Source organism: Lissotriton helveticus, chromosome 6, assembly GCF_964261635.1.
Source record: "Lissotriton helveticus chromosome 6, aLisHel1.1, whole genome shotgun sequence".
In the NCBI taxonomy this organism is placed as follows: domain Eukaryota; kingdom Metazoa; phylum Chordata; class Amphibia; order Caudata; family Salamandridae; genus Lissotriton; species Lissotriton helveticus.
In genome coordinates, this window is record NC_136067.1 from 1,164,613,307 (window position 1) to 1,164,633,339 (window position 20,033).

General features: G+C 45.8%; 1 protein-coding gene across 1 annotated transcript in view; it reads left to right on the forward strand.

Moving 5' to 3' along the window:
- Nucleotides 1-20,033, forward strand: part of URB2 (URB2 ribosome biogenesis homolog) — a 543,562-nt gene that overhangs the window by 484,989 nt on the left and 38,540 nt on the right. The window lies entirely within an intron of this gene.

A 20,033-nucleotide genomic window follows, 5' to 3' on the forward strand; every position in this document is an offset into this window, starting at 1 on the left:
AGTATATTGTTGGTAAAAGAGGGGTGATTGTTTAAAAATCTAGAGTGACATGACCAGATCGTAGCCATTGTCATACGAGAACATGACCCAGATCTACTATGCATAGTGTGATTCTAGAGCAAATCACTGATTAGTCAAGTTCAAGTTTCAAAGCTTTATTCGATTATTTAAAAGACAATCCTAAAAGCGTACAAAATATATTCATATATATTCATATTAGTAAGTTCTGATAAAGTTGCTCCATAAAAATTAACAGAATAGATCGTTAAAAATTAAAAGGGTTAAAAAGGTTACAGACTTGATGCAGCTCGATAGTATAAAAAATACAAAATGATTAAAAAATCATACTTTTCCTTGCAGCCATAGATTTCGGGATATACAGAGCTGTAAAAAAACAAATGTCGGGATCATCTAAGGAGAATAACAACCTCATTGCCGATTTTACCGTTGTAATTGCTCTTTTTAAAAATAAAGGTTTTAGGTAGGCAATACGAAGGTGCTTATAAAGATCACACAGAAATAAAAAGTGAATAGTACTCTGTTTAGTGACCCCATCGCATGGACATGGTATAGAGGGGTAATTTTTCATAAGAGGAAACGCCACCAAATGGTGGGCAATTCCCAATCTTAATCTGATAAGAACAAAACGATGAGATGGTCTGGTGACTATCTTTAAATATTTGGGGAAGCCAGATGTGCCCCTATTGGAGTAGTAGTACTGAGGAATGGTTGACAACATAGTAGCGTCTCTACGCGCTTGAGCTTTCTTATGTAGATAAAAGCACTTAAGCTCTTTCTTTGGAATATCGGAAAGGCTCTCCGGATCCTCCAGGAGATTGAAGTTAAATAAATCCCTGGTAGTTGTCACAACGTAATTAATCCAAGGGATCAATGAGCTTTTGTCTAGGCGGAGACAGTCACTAATAATACTCCTCGTAAAACTAGTTTCTTTCTTATGCCAGATTGCTCTCCACACCAACAATGGTCTTAGACAAATTAAATCAGATAAAAACTCCAGACCCAATTCCTGGTGTGTTATCACAGTGGAAGCTGACATAGGCAAACATAACAGTCTTTTTAAGAAGCTGTTTTCTTCGATTTGCAAATCCCCGTGTCGACAGTGCCCCCAAACACCGGATCCGTAGAGCGCAATTGCAACACATCTACAGCGATATATGTGTAGCATATCATATATACGACGGTCGCCAAGCTTATTTGCAAATTTAAAAACTCCATAGGCGCTTTTAGACATCTTAGCTTTTACATTGGATATCTCCTGTGACCATATACCGTTACTACTGAATGTTATACCCAGATAACAAAATTTGTTTTTTGACCCTCTATATGGAAAGATTTCAACTTCCTCATTTTCTTTCCACATGGCATGATGAATGTTTTGGTATTATTGATTTTTAGTTTTTTTTCTTTAATGAAACCCGCAAACTTATCCATCAGTCTATGTAAGCCGCAAGGAGTTCTGGATAGGAGCACTGAGTCATCGGCATAAAGCAGAATGGGTACAGCCTGGCCTTCTACGAGCGGGGCATCAGAATTAACCTGCTTGAGCTCAGAGTCTATTGCATTGATAAAAAGTGAGAAAAGAAGGGGCGCAAGGACATAGCCGTGTCTAATACCTAAATTAACACTAATACGGTCAGTATAGAATATAATCTGGGCAAAAAATAAATGATCCCAGCAGGGGCACCTTGTTCTAATAGGGTTGACCATAGCAGCGCGTGATCAACAAGATCAAACGCGCTGCTTAGGTCAGCGAAGCAGAGAAAAAGCGAGCCCTACTTAGCACGAGTGTACTTCCCTATTAGAAGATCTAAATTTATACATTGTTCTACGGTTCCCAAGCCCTTTCGGAATCCGAATTGGGACCGCGCAAGGATACCACTACCCTCGGCCCACTCTTCTAACTTGGCCAACAGCACCCGGCTCATGGTTTTAAGTGATGAATCTAAAAGGGAGATAGGACGGTAGTTTTTTGCATCCGACCTATCCCCCTTTTTTTATATCGGAATAATTACAGATTCACCCCATGTAGGTGGGGTGCTTTCCATAACTGCCGCATTAAAGACCTTAGTCAGGACAAGGCCCCACAGTGTTGGATCTGCCTTATACAGGTCGATGGGCACCCCATCAGGGCCCGGAGCTTTCGCTCCCTTACTAGTCCTAATGGCAAGATCTACCTCCGGTACAGTAATGCTTAGGGGGACAATTGGCCATAATGCGGCCTCTCCCAATGGTGAATCCGCCGCCCTCTCTGGATCGAAAATATTAGCAAAGTGAGTAACCCAAGTGTCCTCACTAACTTGGGCAGTGAGGGGCTGGCGTGTCATCACTCTTCAGAAGGGGGCAATTGACCGTATCCCAAAATAATTTGCTGTCCGATAGTTCTACAGCCCTGGTTAAATTGTCTCATGCTTCCTCCTGCAATTCCAACTTCCGACGTTTCAAATGCCCCCTGTAAGCGGCCCTGAGGTTTATAATAATCGACCTATCTCCGGGCCTAATGGATAGAGCCTTCTTGAGCTTCTGCAGTGACTCTGTACACAAGGAATCAAACCAGCCTATCCTTGGTTTCCTATTTATATGCTTGGAGGAGGTCATGGTATTTTCGACAATGGCGTTAATCCTGTTAAAACTAGTCAATATGCCCCGGGGATCTGTACTTTCATTCAGACAGAGATGCAAATCGGGCAGGCAGGCCACCACACTTTTTAACCAACAATTTCTCAGAGTTATCTCCCTTCCACTTTATCCTGTGGCCGTTTGGTCTACATGGGACAATATCGGTAACGACAGTTTTGGCTGCTGATACTTTATTACCCCAGATAAACAATGTTACTGTGACACAATTATGGTCGCTGATCGCAAGATCCAGTACGACCGGAGTGTCGCAAAACTTACAAATATCATCTGAGACCAGCAAATGGTCAATGACCGTGGCAGCATTCCTCCCTGTAAAGGTGGGGACGGGATTTCCATCTCTATCCCTTGCGGTTTGTAACACAACCAAATCATATTTTGCGAGGACGGAATTCAGTGACTCTCCATAGGTGCTATGTATAAAATGAGTACAACCTTCTCCTCTATCATCATATATCCCGCACACCTTGGTTAATGAGAAAGGACACAGCGGGATGTTAAAATCCCCACCCCAGATGAATACAAAATTAACACGATTAGCCCGGACGATCCCATCCAGAGCCTTCTTAACTTCGATAACTGCAGTCGATCGCATTGAATCGGGCAAATTATTATCAAAGTTAATCAATAAAACATTACGGCCATTCTTGTGTCGCAACCATAACAATTGGGAGTGACCTCCAACCATTACATATCTTATAGCTTGCCCCGGGAAATCAACAGAAAGCAAAATGAGTAGACCCCCTTTGGCTCTGCCCATATTCGAACCCTGTGCTGGTAGATTAAAAGAGACATAACCCTCATAGCTGATATCATCTACACTCCATGTCTCTTGGAGGCATAAAATGTCATATTTTTCCACAAATTCTCTCCAGCCCAGAGCACCCATTTTGCTATTCCAGCCCGCAATATTCCAGCTTGCTAGGTTGTATCCTTGTCTATCTTTATCTGTCCCGACCTCGGGGATAGCACCCCTGTCCCTGTATGTGGCATCTACAGCCCTAATATTTGCTGGGTTAGGGGACGGACTACTACATCAATGCTTAGGAGAATGACATGTGATATTTGTCTCTTCCTGATCCGCATATTCGTGCGACTCTGGACCGCTAACTCCTGTAGGGCCACAATCCTCAATGGTATTAGGTTGCACACAGTCTAGCAACTCTAAAGGGTCCAGGGGTAATCCTTCTTCTCCCTCCTGGCCCTTATCTCCAACAGGACCACAATCCTCAATGGTGTTAGGTTGCACACAGTCTGGCACCTCTAAAGGGCCCAGGGGTACTTCTTCTGCTCCCTCCTCGTCCTTGGGAATTCCTTGTTCATAAATCGGAGGATGCAGTCAATCTACTGCCTCTAGGCAGCTGAAATGGTTAAAGTTAAAGAAGGGATCCGGGATATGCATAGGGACCGGTCTACCCCCTGTTCCCGCCCCTCCTTTCCACTCGTGTCCATTCATTGGTCCTCCCCTTGGGTTCCCCTGCATAGTATGGCGGATAAAAGTAAGTTAATGGTAATGACTGGATAGTTGCATCCAGTACTTGGTTGGGCCATGCACGTATATGGGAGACAGTTCTAAGGTCTCTAAAGGTGACCACAATACAATCCCCTTCTATGTTTTTAATCGTTCTACCTATCCGTGGGACCCTCCTTACCATTACAATCTCGCTCGAACTATGGGGGGGCAGGGGTCTATTTAAGTTAAGCCAATTGGTTACCTTATTTTTTAGAGCAGCAAAGGGTTCCTTTGTATGCTCTCTCAGGACTGGAACTCTCGCTAGTATAACCACTAAGGGGTTAGCTTCTGGAGGCAGGTCCGGTGTTAATAATCTACCCTTCATATTGTTATCCGCTTGCACCTTTACTTTATGTGAATCTGGCTTCGTGGGATTAACCTGGGCTGCCAGTGGAGGCCTAGCAACTGTATCGCTACAGAGCAAGGGCACGGCAGTGGCAGGGATTGTATTAACAGGTTTATCAGCTGGGACGGGAAAAGCTGCAGGTACAGCACTGTGAGTCCTCTGGGTCTGGCTAACATTCGACAGTACCTTGTTGGGCTTCTTAGCTTCCACTAACCTATTCAGAGTACTGGAGTTAGCTTTCACCAGATTTTCCAACTGATCTAATTTGTTGTTAAGCATTCTAGTTTGTTCTAGTAGGGGGAGCATTAAGGATTTCAGTAAGATTTCCATTTTACCCAGAAGTTCATCGTTTGCGCTATAATCTGAGGCGGGATTAACGTGTGTGGGGAACCCCATGGGTGGGCTATCATGCTGAGTGCTCGGTACTAGCACTGGGCGGGTTATTTTAGAGATTTTGGCTATATTCCCCGTCTGGGAAGCACCCTCTCTTTTCCTTTTACCGTTATTATTGTTTAATTTGGGCCTAGATTTGTTGTTATCTTTTACAGCCAAGTTAGGGGTTTTTACAAGGGGACTAAGTGTAGCAGGGATAGGTAGGGAACTGCTATGTAAAGAAGGGGACCCAGAAAGTCCGCTAATCATGGTTGAATTTATGGTAGCCTCTACTATGTCTACTGAGTCCGGCTCTACCAATATAGAGCCTGTTTCTGGGCGTTGGGCAGCTGTTAAGTCAGGGAAATGTGGGTTAGGAGAGACGGCAGCCCCTATAGCGCCCAAGGACGAGCGCTTTCCTGTTACTAAGTCTAGGGAAAATCTTTTTTCTGTCAGGGCTATTTCTTTCTCTAAGATTGCCGTTGCACGCGTTAGAAATTGATCCATCGTCCCGGTAACTGCCCCATCGGTGGTCGTGACCGTCACCTTTCTCCCTTTTCCTGACCGGAGAACCATAATACCGGGAATAATCAGTACAACAGTATCCTTCTAACTACAAAGCGCAATCCTAACCCAAACTTTTAAAGAGACGGGGCCCGGCCTCTACCGTCCTTGGACGGCTTTAGACGGCCCGCCCTTTGCCCGGGCTTAGCCCGGCTCGTCCCGCGATTCGCGGGATAGCCTACAATTATATACAAGGAGGAGGGAGCAGGAAGAGGCCCCAGCTGCAGGGTTGATGGTGGCGCTGTGCAGGCTGGTCCTCGCAGTCCCGCCCGCGAGGTAACACTGCTCCTCTGCCCCAAGATCGGCGTTGGTGTCCAAGTGTTAGCAGGTCCTCGGAAGCAAGATGGTAATGCAGGTAATTGCCCAAGAGTGTCCGGAAAGCCAAGAGAAGTTCAGCCTCAGTGACGGCTGCAAGCGGCACCTGCGAAGCGGGGGCCGCGAGCCGTTATCAGCTGCTGGGAGGAGGGGGCGGGAAGAGGCCCCAGCTGCAGCGTTGATGGTGGCGCTGTGCAGGCTGGTCCTCGCAGTCCCGCCCACGAGGTAACACTGCTCCTCTGCCCCAAGAACGGCGTTGGTGTCCAAGTGTTAACAGGTCCTCGGAAGCAAGAGGGTAATGCAGGTAATTGCCCAAGAGTGTCCGGAAAGCCAAGAGAAGTTCAGCCTCAGTGACCGGCTGCAAGCGGCACTCGCGAAGCGGGGGCCGCGAGCCGTTATCAGCTGCTGGGAGGAGGGGACGGGAAGAGGCCCCAGCTGCAGTGTTGATGGTGGCGCTGTGCAGGCTGGTCCTCGCAGTCCCGCCCGCGAGGTAACACTGCTCCTCTGCCCCAAGATCGGCGTTGGTGTCCAAGTGTTAGCAGGTCCTCGGAAGCAAGATGGTAATGCAGGTAATTGCCCAAGAGTGTCCGGAAAGCCAAGAGAAGTTCAGCCTCAGTGACGACTGATTAGTCAAAAACCCAGAATAACCAGTAGAAGCGATTAGAGTTTTGAAACCCGGGCACATGTAGAATACCTTCTGATGAATACTACTCATCACAAGGTATTAAGTGATTCTTTTCTCCTGTTTATCAGCTTCCGGTGGAAGCATGTGTTGTTATGGCTATTCTCCACACTCTGCACAGATTTTACTGTTACTTGTGGCATTGACTGTTGAATACCCGTTTGTATTGTATGACGCTTAGCAAACCTGACCATTCAGACATTTTATTAGGAGGACATGCCCATTGAAAAACATTTGGGGTGGGGACATATAAATTCGTAAAAAAGCAAAGAAGTCCCCAATCGACCAGTTGTTACAAAACATATTGTAAAAAATCAAATGCATGTTCGCACTTCTTGTCAGGTGTATTGTGAGAAAAAATATTACATTCTTTGAACGCCTCCACACTAGATAAACAATTTTATAATTACATTCAAGATTTGACCTTCAGTGCATGTTATCCACGTGCCACCTAAAAGTCAGTCAGTCAGTCAAATTCACTTTATTCGGTTAATTAAAACCATGACAGCATCCTACATAAAACACATTATTTACTACAATTACACAAACACCAACAGGGTAGAAAATTGCATCTAGAGCATCTGCAGAAAAGCAATTCATGGTATAATAATTAAAATTCACAATAGTTAAAAATGATCTAATTCATATTGATCCCTCTCTTTTTCTGTATTCTGACCGCTGCTGTCAGAAAACTCGCTATGTTAAAAAATTCCCAAACATTAGTCAGCATCTGCAAGTATATAAAAGCAGGTCTAGCCTGTAAAAATCCTTTACCCCTTAAAATAGGTCAAATTAACCGGTTCCGGATGTGCCTAAAGTGCTCACAGAATAAAGCAAAGTGCAATGAGTCCTGAGTGGAAACATTATCACACGCACAGACACCCAGGTCCTCAATCTTTTTCCATCCCTTTGGTCCTGCAAGAAGTAGATGTAATTGATTAAATCTAAACATCATTAGAGAGAAACGATGGTGCTGATTAGTTACTATGCTTAGATAGGGGTTCCATTGCACATGAACTGGATAACAATTGATGTGTCCGCACTAATGGTTTTTTTAGTTCCCTTGCCTCTCTATCTGTCTGTGACACCTGCAGGTATGTGTTTTTAACCCAAATCAAATCCGCCTCTAGCATCTTTTCTAGAGAAATGAACAACTCTGGCCTTCCTAAACAAGTGGCGAGCCTTTTCACATAGCTCATCCAGGGGATACAGCCTGCATGATCAATTGCTAGGCAATCGCAAATAATTTCATGGTTCATCCCTAGCTCTGGGTTTATCCAAATTCCTATCCACTTGAGTAAAGGTGCCATACCGATTAGGTCTGATATAAAACCTAGACTGGTTTCTTGGTGAATTATATAAGAAGATGTTGACTGTGGCACAGATAACACATTTCTTAGGAATTTCTTTTCTACTATTTGGATATCCCTAACTTCTCTGTATCCCCAAAGGTCAGAGCCATAGCTTGCTATGGTAATACATTTGGCCCTGTATATATTTAGCATTGCTTGCATTGGTTTTGCTCCTATTCTGCAATGCAAAGTCAAGGAGAGCCAGGGAAGATCTGGCCATTACATTTGTTTTTGCTTTCATTTGTGGTACCCATGTACCCCTCTCATCAAATAAAACTCCTAAATATGTAAACAAGGTCACCCGTGATATTACGTTACCTTCACAAAAAAGAGTCTTGGGTTTCCTAGGCTTAAGACCCAGAATCATTGTGTGAGATTTTGAGAAATTAACATCAAGGACCAGTGACTTCATATAATCGGCAAAGGTAGTTAAAAGATTCTGTAGGCCAATTGCTGTTCTAGCTATCAAGGCAGCATCGTTCGCGCATAGGAGAGCCGGAATTCATTCGCCTCTCCCCCACACATGGGATGTCCCTACTCTCTCCCATCAAAACTGAATCAAGGTTGTTAATATATAAAGTGAATACAAGTGGAGCTAAGTTGCATCCCTGTCTGACTCTTTTAATAATACAGATGCCTCGTGTAAGGTTGCCTTTTTGGCCAAATCTCACTGCGGCTGTAAGATCCTTATGCAAATCGGCCAGAAAGTTTACGATATTCTTGTCCAAACCTAATTTTAATAACAAATGTCATAATTTGGATCAATTTACTCTGTCAAAGGCCGAGGAAAGGTCCATGAATGCCAAATGGAGTGAACCTTTCTTCGCAATCGTGTACTTCTCAGCCAATAAAAACAAATTTTGACACTGTTCCATGGTTCCTCTCCCTTTCCTGAACCCATACTGTAAATTTGAGAGGATATTAGTGTAATTTAATCAGTCAGTGAGTTTGCCAAGGACAACTCTTCCTAAAACCTTCACTGCAGAATCTATCAGTGAAATTGGCCTATAACATTGTGGCTCTCCTCTATTTCCCTTTTTGAAGACCGGAACTATAACATACTGAGACCAAGATTGTGGCCGGCCAAATTCACAGGCCGTATTAAAAACATTTGCTAGTAAATTAGCCCATAATAATACATTAGTTTTAAAAAGATCCGACGGACACCATCCGGTCCAGGTGCTTTATTGCTTGACATCTGGTCAATGGCCACCGCTACGTCCTTATCAGTAAACACTAAAGTGTAGTTCTCAACTACATATGGTGTACTTGAGGGTCCATGATCCCCCTGATCCCCATATATATGTTTGAAATGATTAAGCCACTCCTCTTCCAGAATATTACATTCCAGTGGACTATTGTTAATATTTGAAAAAAATGGTTTGTTAACAACATTACAAAACCTGCCACTATTCCTAATTACATCACCTAAATGTCATTATAACAACCAAAACTTTAAAAATGTATCACTGCAAGGGCTGGAGAGCAGCAGGACCAGCCTTCAGTGCCTCCATACAAGTTGGTCTTTTGAGGGTTGTTGAGGTCTGTTGGGAGGGACTGATACTGGGTGCCAGTCATTGCTTGGCTGAAGCACTGGAGAACTCTGCCTAGTGTAATTGTTCCCTGCCGCAGACCTTGTGTTTTTTGGTCACCAAATTGAAACTGGGAGGAGGGGGATTGCAGTAACAACAAAAAGGATCGCTATTGTCCCCCTCTAGGAGTACTGGCATCACCTGTACTAAAAAGCATTGGTAATGCATCGGTTTCGCCTATGTAATAAATAAAGAGCTGTTTTTATCAATCGTCGTCCTGAAGAAGGAAAGAGCCTCCTGACAGATAACAAGGGAGTGGAGAGGATGTGGTGCAGTGGCCAGAGCTGCTGACTCGAGAGCTGGGGATCCAGTTGGAAATCTCGGCGGCGTGTGCACCATCCAGTGATTCTATGTAAATCACTTAATCTTTCAGAATGATAAATTGTTAAATAAATTTGCTGCTAGAGTAAACTTTATGAAAATATAGTGCCACCAAAGCGGTTGTTAACAGTATTTCGGCAGCTGGAAACTGATAAGAGAAGCAGATGAGGAACAAGCATTGGTAAATGTAGGAAAATATGCTACAGCCAATAGAAATGGAGGGTAAGGTAAGTGACACGTACAGGAACCAATGAGAAGCCAGGAAAGAGAAGAGCCGGTCCCTTTGAAGTTTATATTAAAAACAATAGCTTTATCAAACACTGCCAAGCGCTGTGCAGGTGAAACCTAAAAAGGAAATCCATCTTTCCTGGATTGATTAATTGCTTGAATGGCTGACTGATTGTATCAAGTATTCTGAAACCCAGACCCACTAAGACAATGACTATGAAGAAATTACTTAGCCAAACTATTATGCTCGGACGACAAATTCCATTTCCTTGTACAAAAGGAGATAGGAATACATCTCTCTGTGCAGTCTTATTTGCTGGTGTTACCACCAGTTTATAGCCTTCTTGCCTGAGCTGAAGTAAGCTACAAATGCTATTGATTCTGCTCGAAAAAATGGAAACACACAAAAATGGAAACACACCCACTGAGATAGTGTCTTTGTAAAATGTAAACCTAATATTGCAGTGGTTCACTCCCAGTAGGCAACTTGTCCTAGACTGACTGACTGAAAGAGATTTACTCTACTTATACAAATTAATGTCTTGTAGAAAATCCTTCTGTTTAATTCCTCTGAAATTTACATTACCCGATATCGACATAGAATTTCATGCACCATCAACAGTAAAAAAGCTAAGGAAAAATTATTCTTTTTTGTAGCACAACAAGTTATGCTATTGCTTTGGAACATTATCTAATACTACAGATTTTCCCCTTACCACTTCTCTACGTTACCAGGAGATTATGTTGAACTCGGACTTTTTAAGTAATACGTAGAATTTAGTATTCTATTTTGAAATTATTTTCCAAACCAGCACATTACTCAGACTATTTCCAAGAAATTGTATCTGCAATCTTGGCTCCCTTACTATACGCTATAATTCGCCAGGCAAAATTCAAAGTTATTTTTGCCTAGTCCCTGTACCCAAGACAAGCAGCCTCTGAATTGCAAGTGAAAGCCATGGATACAATGACTGAAGCAAGTTTAGGTGGAAAAAATAAGGCGTCCCAGAGAGTAAGATCTTAGTCTAAGAATAATTAAAAAACAAAATATATATAAGATAAATTGGAGCAAATATACTGTCTGCGTCCTTATTCTCAGAAGAGTTGGTAGTGCTTGAAGATCTTCCCTCTACTGAGCCAGGCCATCCCTTCCCTGTTTTACTATCTTTAAGAAACATTCAAAGAGCGGGTCACAATCTTGACCAACACTAGTAGGGTATGAAGTAAGGGAGAAAATATGTTTGAAATTGCAGTTGAAGAAGAAAGAGAGAAATGTAAATTTAAAAAATATAGACTATCAAAAAAGCAACTTCTTACTTTTTCAATAGAACTCTCCTCTCCCCCTGTATTTATTCAAATCGACCCCAATATCAGCGTCCGTTTCCAACATACAAACCACTTCTAAAAAGCATCAGTGGAGGGTGCGTGGCCAAGATGACGGCGAGATAAGATGTGCCTCGCCGCCTCTCCTCCGGCCACCTAGATCTAGCACGAGACCTCCATAGCACGGAAGGAGACAAAACATCGATCCCACCACCCAGGTGAGGTCAGCACTAACCTGGGGCCGGCTTCAGCACTCTGTTGCCGTACCCTGTGTCCTTGGTGTCCCGCTGGCGGTGTAGAGATGGCAAGAGGATGTGGCGCCACCGAGACGATGCTTGCTGAGCCTGCACCCTGCCACCAAGCTGCTGGCACTGGTCGAGGACTCCGGTTGCAACCCGGATCCCTCCTCGTCGTGCTGGTCTTGGAAGCGGTGCACCGGGGAGGCGATCGACTATGGCGGCGCCGACGACACCTTCTTGCCTCGGGCAGCGGACCCCCGAGAGCCGGAACTGGGCTGTCAGGGATCACCCATGCACTCCGGGTTCGGCGGAGGGTGGAGCCGATCCTCAGGTGCCTGCCGCGTCCTCCGCCCTGAGTGCAGTCCAAGTGCTTCTCTGCAGTGAGTCTCAACCTCCCTGACTGTTGCTACCACCGCTGCATCCAGCCCGGGGCCTCTGAGCCACAGCACAGGCCCACCTGAGCACGCAACACCCTGACCCTGAGTGTGGGCCTACAGATGGATGCCCTGACCTGTGCCTTCCGGGGGGGGGGGGGTGGGGACCCTGCCTCAGCCTGCCTCATTAAAAAGCCTCACTTGTGAGCCACTGGGCCGGTTCCCCCTTCGGTGGGGACCTGGTGCGGGAGCGGAGGCTGGCTCCGGCAGTGCCATTTTGACACTCGTCCATCACTCAGCGGTGTCGGTGGTGACCCACGAAGAGCTACAGAGGGAGCCCTGAGGCCACCAGCTGGCATGCGGATCTTGCTGTGCCAGCCTACCCATTGAGGGACTCCCTGCTTCACTACTGCACTCCTAGTGGATTCGGGCCTGCCAACTCCACCACCCTGCCCGCGTTTGGCTCACGCGGAGGCTAGATTGGTGGGGGTAATCCTGGCGATCTGGTAGCGGCATGCTAGGCGAGGGGCCCGCAGCGGCTGAAGTGATATCCCCTACAACTAGACGATAGAGGCCTGCTGTGATCCTGCCTGCTTGAGGCCTTCTGAAGGCACCCAGAATGCCCTACGCCACAACGTGGACACTCTTTAGCTCTAGGCCTTTAACTGCGCACCTGGTCATGGCCCGCGAGAGGGGGTCTGCTGGAGGGGACTGCGGGAGACGTGTTGGATCTGGCCCCTTACTGTCAGGCCCTACGACGTGCTGGTCCTTTCAATACTGGTGGGGACACCTTGCACTCCTCTACGCTGGGTTTGTGGTGGTGAGTTCTGTCCTGGCTTTTGCCCCCACACCAATCTACCACCCCCCCTGGGGTGGCAACGTATACAAGAGTACCTCCGGTCTTTGCCTCCCGGTTTCCTTCTGACCTTTTCCACAGTGCCACGGCCCTCCCCGGGCGCTGACAGCACGGACGCCTTGGCCTCCGCAAGGGACCCGACTGCCCGCTGCTGGGTACGTCCCTACACACAGAGTGACTCGCTGTTGGCGCTCCCAGATTTGACCCTGGAGAGACAGTGTGCATTCGCTGAGGTTGCTGACCTTGTTCTGCCAAGATTTTGCCCTAGACCACCCCCTAGCTCCTGGAACCAGCGCTGCGAGGCTGCTGAGTATGACATCCACCAGGGGTAGGAAAGACCAGTCGGTCACCAGAGAAAAATCGCTTAAGGACTTATTCGCTAAAGCACAGGGAGGAGGACACGGGAACACGGAACAGCCGAGAACGACGGCGCAGATGGCTGCCTCCGCAGAATTACCAGTGACAAAGGCCTTTTTGGAATCCCTATTCGCTGCCCTGAGAGACTACCTTCAAACCGTAAAGCGCGATCTCACAACGGAGATCATAGACATCCACAAAGATGTGGACGACGTGAGGGAGAGGGTGGCGACCCTGGAGGACAAGAGCGATGCCTGGGATAATGAGCTGGCGGCCATGCAGCAGGTGGTAATCCGAATACACGAGCAACAGGTCAATGTACAGTCCCACCTGGAGGACTTCGAGAATCGCTCCCACCGCCACAACATCAGGATCTGGGGGTGGGCGTCAACAAATGTACATATGTGCGAGAGCTCTTCAACCATATCTTGGGCAACCCACTCGACGCTGAACGGAAGCTAGACCGTGCACATAGGGTGGGCCCACCCAGAGCAGCGACGGCACCACCAGCTGATATCCTGGTCTGTGTCCAAGAAGAAATCTACCGTAAAGCCCGCTCGCTTCGGCAGATTTCCTTCCGCAATCAGATGCCCACCCTTTACTAAGATCTTGCTGCCATCACACTCCAGAAACGTAAGAACCTTCAGCCCATCACTGAGGCCCTTTGCCAACGCAACATCACCTATTCCTGGGGCCTACTGTTCCACCTGGTCTTCCGGCACGATGGCAAACTGTACAAACTCCACTCCCTGTCCGAGGCGAGCAAACTGCTGGGGATCACTCTTCCGGAGGACGCAGATGAGGGGGAGGGGGAGGACCCTGGGCCCAATGATGGTAGGCCAACATGGCAACAGCAGAGACGTCAATGTCCCATCCAGCGTCCGGACCCCACAGTGGTCAAGAAGGAACAACGGGCCGCCCTAGAAGCTCTGCTGGAAGCCCTTGCAAAGGCATCTACTGAGTGACTGAACCTGGTCATTATAATGTATCCTTCCTTTAAGGCTCTGGGGCGGAGGATGGGGGTCTGGGCTGATATTGTTGTATGGTGTTTTGAGCTCCGAGTGAATTTTACCGATTCATGCCCTTTTATAGGTACAATTCATATTGCCCTTATATAGGCATAGAAATCAAGCCCTTATTTAGGCGTAGCCCATGCTACCCAAATACAGGCATGGCTACTTCCACCTGTACCAAACATCACAACAATTTCTTGGAAAACCAGCTTAAGCAGTTAGGGAACTTCCCCTTGGTTGAATATTGATTTGTCCAATAACTCACTTACTTTACAAAGAACAACTATTACCTAGGGGTTCTTTCCTGACGTTCATATGCCCGTCTTTACGTCAAACTATGGTATTCCTAAACACCTTCAAGGTATAAATATACCTTCACTTGCTCTAGCAAGATACGGTAGTTCGGAGCAGTTCGACTATCTACTTGCCCGAACAAAGCTCGCTACAGCAAGTGCCGAAGGAAGCCGACTCTCCGGCTGATGCACTGATCAAGAGGCTGCCTTTCTCCTGCTGAGAATCCAGCTCCAGTGTTTCCGGCTCCCCTTGCCGGGAGTTGGGAAATCGAGTCCCGAGACAGAGATATCAGACCTCCTTCATTCTAAACCAAGGTATGGAGCTGATTAGAACCTAAAGAAACCTTTGGTAGATTCTTGGCAAAAACAACTAAACCTATGCTACACAATACTTACTTCTTCCCTCGTACTAGACTTAGGTTAGGTACATTGGGGTAGGCTTATTTTAGAAGCACCAGTTGAGTATTTTAGCCAATGTTATTTATGTATGTATTTTTATATGGCTTAGAAACCATACAATGCACTTACAGTATTATTTTATAACACTATTCTCGCTGTACGCATTTTACTTTGCAGTCTGCATAACGATTGTAGCAGTTCACTTCTCTTGCATGAGAAAGAAGACTGTTCAATAAACCCTTTTTATTGAAAATGTCTGTCTCTCTATTTCTCTGCAACTCTGTTGAAACGAAGCATGCACGATTGACTAAGTGAAATACTTATCTATTGTTTCTGCGACTCTGAGAGATATATTCTTACTCTTGGGAAACAAAGTTGGCATGTTTATGCGGTTGTCAGAAACTAATCCCTTCTTGTGTATTCAAGAAAGTTTCTAGTGACCTCTGAGTTAGCTGGCACACACACAATTAAGTTTAGTATATTCGATAGAGACCTAATTGACCTCAGTCCCGTGTCTAATCTATAGGATATATTATTCCAATGCGCAGAGCCTATTGGGAATATAGGAACTACAGTACATGGTGCCCAACGTTTGGTAAGGCACTAATGTAACGCTACATACTAAAGTAACTCAGTCATGCTTTTCCCAGAGACCCCTTTTTCCGTAATATTCCATTAGACGTCTGGAGTTGGTAAAAGGATATAATATCCGCCATAGCTGAGTAGAACGAAAATCCTATGTATTTGTTTTTGGTTTTTCAACGTTGAAGGATATAGTGTTCCAAAATATTGTGCACCTTATCTTTGTTTCCTTGAAACTTGCTTTGCAAACTTTCAGTCAGCAAAATGACGGATAGCGACACCGAGAATGGTGGAGGTACAGGCGGCAATGCCGTACAAGTTTTAAACTTTACAGGTCTCCAAGAGACCGACGGGGATGCTATAAGCATTCCAGAAACTTTAGGGAAAGCCATCACTATGAAACTTATAAGAAATGGCCTATCATCTAGAGGTGGTAGAGTAGTTTTTGTGATTGAGGCACATGAATAACATCAGACAGAGGTATTCTATTCATGGATAGTCTTCCCTGAAGCAAATCCAGGAACAAAAGTGTTTCACGTCTACAAAGAAGATGAACCACCAGAGGAATACATTCCTTTCGAGGACATTGAAATTCCACTAACATACCAAGAGCATGCGCACTTGTTTAAAGGCGCCCTAAAACATATACATCACATTACCAGGCTCGGTCCACTAGGTAGACCAGGAGCAACATGGCCGGTATTAGCGAGCTATACACCGCATCCTGAAATTAATGAGATGACAGATGCAGAACTATTAGTTCAACTAAAAGTGCTAATCAAAATTTACAGAAAATTGGTTCAATATGTCATGCGGACCTTTACTATCCAAACGGCAATAAGGATTCCACAACACACCCCTTACCAGGGGAACACAAATAAAATTACACCACAGAATTTACTCATTCGTTGGTGAATTACCCGCAAAACGGGAACAAATTCCATTCTGGATAGCTCTAAATATTACACAAATCGAGGCAGTATTTCCTGATACTACCCCTCATGAGAAACACAGAATCTGTTTACCTATGGGGATCGCACCACATCCGGAGGACTGCAACACTTGGGGTACAGTCTTTGCTGCAATCTACACTAAAACACATGGTGTTCCGTCTATGGCAGTAATACCAGACGTCCTGAAACAGATTCAAAATGAATACGGGGCAGAGTCTGCTCTAAATCTAGGTATGAAATTACTGAAAGATTTCAAACAGGTCTCAACAATAAGATTAGCATATATTAAAGGTGAAGCAGCATCCGTGGCGATCCGCCAAAAGCTAAGAGAATTTGATGTAACTGAGCAACCACATGAACTGGCCAGAATAATTGAAAAACTGTCAGAAAGTCCTGAAAAGGTCTTTATTAAAAACACTCCTACTCCTCCCCAAAAGAAGTGGGAGAACACTAAACAAACTTCCAAAGAGAAGCGTTCTCAAGCCCGAGGTAGGTCTCCTCAAAAGGAGCCCTCTGAAAGGAAATATAACCTCAGGAATAGGGATAATTTGAGAAAACCTGATAGATATCAAGATACTGATACACGTTCCTTTCGTACCTTTCAGACTTCCTCACAGAAAGAAAGAAGAGGATGGTCAGAACAGAAGTAAGAACGCGTGAAGTCCAAAGACGATCAACACGTTCCAAAAAAATAAGAAAACCGAATTCACCAAAAAGAAGGTAGCAGGTCTAAAAATCAGACATGCTGACGATCTTGAGGACACAACTCAAAAACGGGGAATGGGCTCAAACGATGTTGGACAGGGCAGCAGAAGTCCCCATAGCTCGCAAGAACTTGAAGGATCATCTGGAGACAGTGGACTTGAATGAGTACATCCAAGTTGAAACTGCAGATACTAGGGTTAGTGTCCCACATAAGATATATGAAGTAACACTCCGGATGGAGGGGGACATAACTAGAAAAATAAGAGCACTCTTTTGGGAGCGGCTCTCTCAAGGTTATGACATTCTTCTAGCTCAACAAGACTGGCCCCTTGAATTTGTCAGAGAGTGCCCTCATGGCGAAAACATCATTATGCCAGCTTTCTCCAACCATATTCCAATTCATTTAAAATATACTTATGCCAGGAAATGGGCAGTAGCCCAGGTTCCTGCATTATATAAAAATCATGTAGGATGGGATGAGGATTCTCCTCAACATAAAATCCAGTTAAAAAAATCAACCAACTGCACATTGGCAGTACCCAGTTAAGCAAGAAGCTAAAAAAACAGGTCAGGGAGATATTAGATCAACTTGAATACCAAGGGGTGATTGAAACATGCACCTCGTCCATGAAAAATCCTTTGTTTCCTGTCTCCAAACCAGACAATACATATTGTCTAGTTTTGGATTGCAGACATCTAAACTCTTGTTGCAAATTTATTATTATTTTTTTTTATTGAAATTAAACAAACATACATAAAACAAACCAAACCACACAAGGCAAAAACATAATAGTACATTATCATGGGTCCGTGCGGGCAGAGCTCAAAGGATAGATGGATACATTTCAATCGACCAATACGGGGATAGGGGCGGACAAGGAAACAAGCGGAATCATTGACAATAGATGAAGAGTGAATGTCAATTAGGGGGACGATGACACATCAATGGTTACAGCCTGCGGGGGAGTACATATATTACCACGATAGGCGTTCCATTGGGACCAGATTCCAACCCATTTCTTGGGCCGTCCCCGGGAAAGGTACACAGTCTTCTCTCGGAACATGCACCAGTCCATATTTTCTTTCCACTTGGATAAGGTGGGCGGTCTATGTGAACCCCAGAGCTGGGCAATGTCCCTTTTCGCGACCATATTTCCAAGGGTCGCCCATACAATCTGTGCTGAGCCGTAGTCATTAGGCTCCCAAACATTCAACAAACAACGCCTGGCCTCGGGCAGCAGGGACACACCCGTGACACTCTCCATGACTTCATGTACTCGGGACCAGAACTTAACCATCTCCGGGCATTCCCACAATATGTGGAGAAAGGTACCAGACATCCCACAGCCACGCTTACATAACCCATCCAAGGAAAAACCCATTCGAACCAGACAAGGCCCAGTGACATATACTCGGTGAAGTATCTTAAGCTGGACGAACCTCAAACGAGCAGGAATGGCGACCTCCCTGGGCGAGGACGAAGCAGACTGCCAGTCCTCATCATCCAATTCCAGTCCGTCCGCACACCACGCGGCCCTGAGGCGAACCAGCAAGTCAGCTCTCTTATTGATAAGTTTTTTATAAATCAATGAGATCGTGCTGTCGGGCACATGACCATCCAAAATACGGTCCTCCAGAGGGGAAGACTCAGGAATATCATCACCCGCAGCAAACACAGACAACAGAGCATGACGGATCTGGGCGTACCTAAAGAATTCATTGTCACCAAGCTCATATTCCACTTGCAGCACGTCAAAGGACTTGACAGTACCCTTCGACCACAGATCGCCCACTCTGCTGATACCAATCATATCCCATTTATCAAAGCCTTTCGTTTTCCACACATGGCCCAAACATTCCGAATCATACAAAGGGGTGGCTCGAGTGAACCTGCCACACCAACCCAAGGCCGCATTCGCATCACGCCACACTCTCACTGCAATCTTAGTGGGACCGGTCAATGTACCACGGAGTCCTCCAGAGTACAACGCTCTGCTAAAGGTCCCCCCCGGCAGGATAAATCTATCCATAGAGAACGCCGGGTCAGGGCCTGGTGCGTAGGTCGCATGATTAATCGCACTTAACTGGGATGCCCAGTAATAACGTCTGATGTCCGGGAGGGCTATACCGCCATCATACCACGGAAGCGTGAGTTTAGAAAGAGCAATACGGGCACGTCCGTCCCAGACCAGTTGTCTCTGTAGGTTCTCCACTTCACGAAAATAACCCGAGGCAATCGGGTCAAAGGAATTCTGAAGTGCGTACAAAAATCGAGGCAGAGACATCATTTTGAAAAGCGCCGCTCTACCGAGGGGCGACAGTGGCAACCTACGCCAGCGAGCCACATCGAGCGTGAGCCGCTGAAGGGGGGGTAATAAATTAAGCTCGTAGCGCCTAGAGGGGTCCAAGGAAACATAAATCCCCAAGTACTTGAAACCGGTCTCCGTCACGTGAATCGGAAATCTACGCGGCAGCGGAGGGAGATCTCCCGCCAAAACGTAGACGCAGGATTTAGCCCAATTAATAACAAGACCAGAGTTCTTTCCGAAAGAGGTCAGAACATCAAAAAGTACATTCAGGAACTTTTTGGGGGAAGTGAGATATAGGATGATGTCGTCCGCGTATAGCGAGACTCGATCCTCGAAATCAGGAGACCATCGGATGCCCCGCATAGAAGGTTCCCAACGGAGCCACTCCGCCAAAGGTTCAAGAGCGAGAGCAAAAAGCAAAGGGGACAGCGGACAGCCCTGCCGGGTACCCCGTCCAAGCGTAAAAACGTAAGACACTCTTCAATTAACAACTACCTGAGGCCAGGGGACTCTCATAAAGAAGTTTCACCCAGGCTATGAAGCCCGGCCCAAACCCGAATTTCGAGAGGGCCGCCCAAAGGTAGGGCTATTCGATAGTATCGAAGGCCATGGTAGCGTCAAGAGAAGCCAAAATGGCCGGTTCAGTAAGCGTCCCGGCTCTCGCGAGAACTCCGTGGAGTCTGCGCAGAT